Source organism: Canis lupus, chromosome 3 (genome assembly GCF_003254725.2).
Source record: "Canis lupus dingo isolate Sandy chromosome 3, ASM325472v2, whole genome shotgun sequence".
In the NCBI taxonomy this organism is placed as follows: domain Eukaryota; kingdom Metazoa; phylum Chordata; class Mammalia; order Carnivora; family Canidae; genus Canis; species Canis lupus.
The window spans coordinates 87,773,118-87,779,117 of NC_064245.1; the positions used below are offsets into that span (position 1 = coordinate 87,773,118).

Here is a 6,000-nt window from a genome sequence, read left to right on the forward strand (position 1 = left end):
TACCAGAGCCTAGGTGGCTTATAAACAACACACATTTCTTTCTCACAGTTCCGAAACCTGAGCACTCCAAGGTAAGGTGCTGGCTGACTTGGTGTCTGGTGAGAGCCTCCTTCAGATTCAGAAACCTCTATCTTTCCCCTGTGGGGCCCATACATGGTGGAAGCAAGAGGGTCTCTTCTATAAGGGTCTCTTCTATAAGGGCACCAATCCTATTCACGAAGGCTGTGCTCTCATGATCTAACCAACGCTCAGAGGTGCTACTCTTAATTACCATCATATTGGAGGTTAGGTTCCAACATGAATTTTAGGGGGACACTTTCCATCTATGGCACCCCATGTTACAGCATTTCCTTACTTCACTAGCCTGTAGGGAATATATTCCTCTGTTTGACTTCGAGAGTGTCCTGTATCATGCATCCGGTTCATATGCAGATTTGCTTATTGATTCACTGATTCATTCAGCATCCATTAGCCGTCTCTTAAGCATCTATTTTATTCCAGTTTGTGTGTTCGATACCGGTGGTGTACCAAATACCTAATAGAACACGGATTGTGCTTCCAAGATTTCATAGTCCAAAGGGGTATGTGTGTGGGGAATAGACATCCAATAGCTTCTACTGTGAAATTCTCTTGCAGGTGCTCTGTTCTACTGACAAATTGTTGGATTATAACCTCTATTCCTTTTCTCTTTTCTATTATGCCTACTTTGGTGGCAGACCCATAACAGGGGCTTAAAAATACCTGTTTTTTTAAAACCTGCAAATTTTCTTATTTTAATTAACATATTTTGAGATAATATTTCAGCATTGGTTTGAAAATATATCAATAAATGATAAGGTACTCCATCAGCACACACAGAAAGTTGAATTTAATAGCGTGGTCAACGTTTCTTGTACCATATAACTGCTTCCAGGGCTGATTCATTTCTGCAGATGTGAGTTTGAGTGGAATTTGATAATGGGAAGTAGGCTATTGGCACTGAGAGAGGTGTCAAACAATGCCCATGCAATTTCTAACTCACTTAAATAAAATGTCACATTTGCTCACCTTTGACTGAGCTCAAAATAGCTCAGATATTGCACCTAACAATCAATGCTAACTTACAATGTTTTTTTATGTGTGAGAGGACTAATATAAAGTTTAGCACATTTATGACGCACCGCATATGCATACACACACACGCAGAGTTAGAAGCGAGAACAGGTGTTCAATTATACATTTGAATCCAAGGCCTCAAAATCCATTTTTCCCAGAATTTGGGAAATTTTAATAATTAGTCTATCATACAGCAAATAGGGAGGAGAAAGCTGGGGTGCTGCGATCCCAACAGTCAATTCAAGAAGTGAGAAAAACTCAATTAAACAGCTAAGTTGAGTTCAATGCCTGATTTTTCTCCCCACTAGAAATGATGGCATTATGGAAACAGCCTCAAAAACTCCAATTTTAATTCTCTGGGTTTGGGGGCTTTTCTTTGAGAAATGAGATAACTGCATCTGAGTTTGAGTAATCACTTTTGTAATGAATGTCTCTGTTGGTGAAGTGAAAATAAATTTTGATACATCGATTTGTATAGTTTTGGAGAAGTAATCTTTTATCCTTATACTCCTTAATTATTAAGACAAATGAATATTTTGTTCAAATTAATTGAATGATTAATTACTCTAATCTTCACCTTAATTTTCCTATTAGTAATTTTTCTTGTTAATACTCTTAGTAGGATAAGGTCATTTCATAGAATTATTGTAGTTGCTGTCTTCCAAGGCAATACAAACTATGGATTTTCACCATATTTACTCATGTAGTATTTGACTCCGTGTTCCCTGACACAAAAAGTATTATCAACTTTTATATATGGAAAAGAAAATCAAGTATTTCCCCCTCAAAAATGATCCTCCCTGTAGAAGATCTCAGGAAAATGTTCTACATTAGATCTGAGGCCATATATTGCCACCAAGGAATATAGTTTCACTCTCAGGAGAAGCAGATAAAGGAAAGAGATTATGATTCTTGTCTTTTTTTTTTTTAAGATTTTTATTTATTTATTCATGAGAGACTCAGAGGGAGGCAGAGACACAGGCAGAGGGAGAAGCAGGCTCCATGAGGGGAGCCCCATGTGGGACTCGATCCCAGGACTCAGGGATCACGCCCTGAGCCCAAGGCAGATGCTCAACCACTGAGCCCCTCAGGGGTCCCACTCTTGTCTGTTTTTAAGCAAGGGGTGGTAGGCAGCCTCCAACAGGGCTCCAAATGATCCCCTTCCTGGTGCTCGCATACTTGTGTGATCCCATCTGCTTGAATTTGCTGACCAGCCTCTAGCAAATAGAACATGGCCAACAGATGGGATGTCACTCCTGAGCCTAGGTTCCGAAAGATTTTAATCGGGATCTAGAAATTCTGACATTTTCTCTTTAATACCCCCTAGAACAAATAATTTCCCAAAGGTCATAAATTTCCAGATTAATAAGTCCTCCTCCCTGGGGACCCTCCTCCCCTGGGTTCCTCCTCCGGGGCACCCCTCCTGCCAGTGAACCCCTCCTCCCCAGGCACCCCTCCTCCCAGTGCGCCCCTCCTCCCCGGGGGCCCCTCCTCCCATGGGCCCCCCTCCTCCCCAGGCCCCTCTTCCCCGTGCTCCCCTCCTCCCTGGACCCCCCTCCTCCCCAGGCCCCTCCTCCCCAGCGCCCCTCCTTCCCAGCGCCCCTGCCCTTGACATCCTGGAGACCCTAAGGATTTTACCATCTCTCTGCTGGTGTCCGTGGAGACCCCACAAATTCAGGACACCGTTCCTTCTCTCGGGGTGCCTGTCCCCCTCCTCCCGCTCTGTGTCAGGGATGCTCCCAGGGAACGGGGTCGCGTAAATGTGGCCCTCTGTGTGTCCCCTGCCCCCCTAGACTCCGCTGGCCCGTGGCAGGTGCACTGGCACCGGCGGGGCATTGGCAGGTCTCGCTGATGAGTTTTCCTCTTCCTGGTTTTGCAGGTGGGTTGAAAGCCTGGACCTCCTGTCTGGGAGGAGTGTCTTCGAGCACGTGGGGAGGGTTTCCCGCCAGACTTCCCTCCCGGCCTGGTGACTGCCTTGGAGATTGAACTGCCCTTAGATCACTTGGCCTTTCTGGTGAGGCTTCCCCGCCCGAGGATGTGCTGAGGATGTGCTTGAGGATGCGCCGAGGATGCACTTGAGGATATGCCGAGGATGCGCCGAGGATGCGCTTGAGGATGCGCTGAGGATGCGCTTGAGGATGCGCCAAGGATGCGCCGAGGATGCGCCGAGGATGCGCTGAAGATGCGCTGAGGCTGCTCCGTGGCGCCCTTGCGTGGGCCTGGCTTCTGCACGGGCTCGGGAGGCCAGGTGATGAAGCCAACGGCACCCACTGCGCCCCGTGACCACACTTGGGGGGTCCCACCCTCCGGTGGGGTCCTTACCTCATCGCAGCCGTTCTGGGCTCCTGGGATAGAGAGCGGGGAAGGTGTTTAGGGGCCCGGGGCCAGACCTTTCTGTCCTCGCCTAAGCCTGGATACTGAACCCGACCCAGTTCCTCGGTGGGACCCTGGTGGGGCCCAGAGGGGGCCATTCTTTCCTTTTGTTGCCCCTGCACATCCCCAGTCTGAGATCGGGCAGGACAGCGCTGAGAGGTGCCCCAGGGCAGGGATGTCTGTGCGGGCACCGCAGGGAGCGAGGGCGACACCGCCCTGAGCCCCTGAGTGACGTGGGTCGTGATACTAACAGTCATGCCAAGGTGAGTTCCTACCTTTGCAGAACATTTTGCATTTTATAAACCTGTCTCCGAGTGCAGGAGTAGCAAATGGGCCCACAGCGTGTGTGTGCAGCCTCAGCAAAGGGGGGGGGGTGAGGGCATGGGCACCGTCCAGCTTTAGCAAATTTACCCACCACTTTGCAATTAAGAAAATCAACACGATGTCTATTTTAATTGCAGATTCTATTTAAGTTTTGGGTTTTGTATTGATTTTGTTTTGGAGAACATGTAGAATGAGAAGTGGTCGATGGGAGAGACACTCAAGTTTTGAAGTGACTAATATAGTCACTTCACATATGTTTCCTCTAACAACCTTGAGAATAGCTGGATAGGCTGAATAATAACATGTTGTTGTTGTTGTTGTTTTATTATTATTATCGCTGTTGTTGTGTATCACCTCCATGTTCACAGATGACCAAACATAGGTGAGGGAGCTGCTAGTGGACTTCGTCAAAAATCACACCCGCTGGGCTGCAGGTGGAAGGCAGAGGTGGGGTTTGAACTCAATAACCACTTAGAGACCATGGCCTGTGAGGGGACCATGACTTGGGATAGGGCCAAGTCCTTTTCCTACCACATGATGACATTATCTCATTCACCTTGAAATGGGGTGAAAATATGCATCCCATAGAGTTGTGGGAAGATGAAAGAAGGTCGTGTAGGAAGAGCGCCCAGCCGAGGGCTGGTTTGAAATGCGTGTTTAATGAATGGTGGTTATTATCATCTCCTGGTTCCTGGTTCAGCATCTTGTCTACTCTCTGGAGCATGTGGACAAGAATCTGTTAAGAAGTGATGCAAGATGGCAGGAAATTAAGTATTTAGTTTGCTGTCAGGACTCTAGTGCTTCTAGGGCACTGTGGTGGTTTTGATGATTCTGGTGATCAAGCTTGGTGCTCTGTGACCTGCTTCTTCCATTTTATAAAGAGGGCTGAAGTGGCGGGGGTAATTTGTGAGTTCAGATCTTAGATTGAGTTCTTATAAATGCCCATGTTTTCCGGTGAACCCTTTCTCTCTGATTCAATCAGCATGCGGTGATCAGGGTGGAAGCTCTGGGGCCAGCATGCTGGATTGGAAACCTGGCTTGCTTTACATTTTATTTTATTTTATTTTATTTTATTTTATTTTATTTTATTTTATTTTATTTATTTATTTTATATTTATTTATTTATTTTGTTTTGTTTTGCTTTATTTTATTTTATTTTATTTTATTTTATTTTATTTTATTTTTCCTGATGGAAAGTGTACACTTGAATCCCCATCACCTCTTTCATCCATCATCTCACCCACCTTCCCTTTGGTACTTTCTCCTTATGTTATTTCTAAACCCACCTGTTTACTTTCTGTTCGCATGATCTTGGTGACATTATGAAAATGGTCTGTGCCTCAGTTTCCCTGTCTATAAAATGAGAATAAGACTAACATGTACTTATTGGGTGGTTGAAGGGATTAAATGAGGTGATACATGTAAGTTGCCTTTAAAAGTACCTGTTAGGGATTCCTAGGTGGCTCAGCGGTTGAGCGTCTGCCTTCGGCTCGGGGTGTGGTCCTGGGGTCCTGGGATCGAGTCCCTCTTCAGGCTCCCTGCAGGGAGCCTGCTTCTCCCTCTGCCTGCCTGTGTCTCTCATGAATAAATAAATAAAATCTTTTTTAAGAATTAAAAAAAATAAAAGTCCCTGTTAGTGGGTTCCAGTGTTAACTGGGTAGTGAGTCTATGCCAGATCCTGAGATAGTGCCGATGACCACCATAGACAAGGTCTCTATCTCTCTGGACCTTAGGCTCTAACATGAACAAGTAATGCCAGGATTCCGAAGCTGTGCGATGTCATAGGAGGACTCGGTTTGAGGCTGCCGGGTCAGAATGCAGCAGCAAACGCCTTCAGTGTTCCTCCGGGTGCTTGCCAGACGGCTCAGAGCCCTGACCATATTCCTACAGCCCATGGGGAAGGCTTTAATGTTTTCCCTCAGGAATGACTTCCCACAAACCTTTACTTATGACTTCATAACAAGCAACTTCTTTTAAGAACCAGATTATGGAAGTCAGATTAAAAAAAATGGGTTTGGGGATCTCTGGGTGGCGCAGCGGTTTAGCGCCTGCCTTTGGCCCACGGGCGCAATCCTGGAGACCTAGGGATCGAATCCCACATCAGGCTTCCAGTTCATGGAGCCTGCTTCTCCCTCTGCCTGTGTCTCTGCCTCTCTCTCTCTCTCTCTGTGACTATCATAAATAAATAAGAATTTAAAAAAATGGGTT

General features: G+C 46.2%; 1 long non-coding RNA gene across 2 annotated transcripts in view; it reads right to left on the reverse strand.

Moving 5' to 3' along the window:
• The window catches only part of LOC112653747 (uncharacterized), a 28,299-nt gene extending 22,753 nt beyond the window's left edge, over positions 1–5,546 (reverse strand). For both annotated transcript variants that reach the window (XR_003132478.3, XR_007409992.1), the window contains exon 1: positions 5,235–5,546. This is a non-coding gene — a long non-coding RNA (uncharacterized LOC112653747). The remainder of the gene's footprint in view (positions 1–5,234) is intronic.
• Positions 5,547–6,000: the final 454 nt, after the last annotated feature.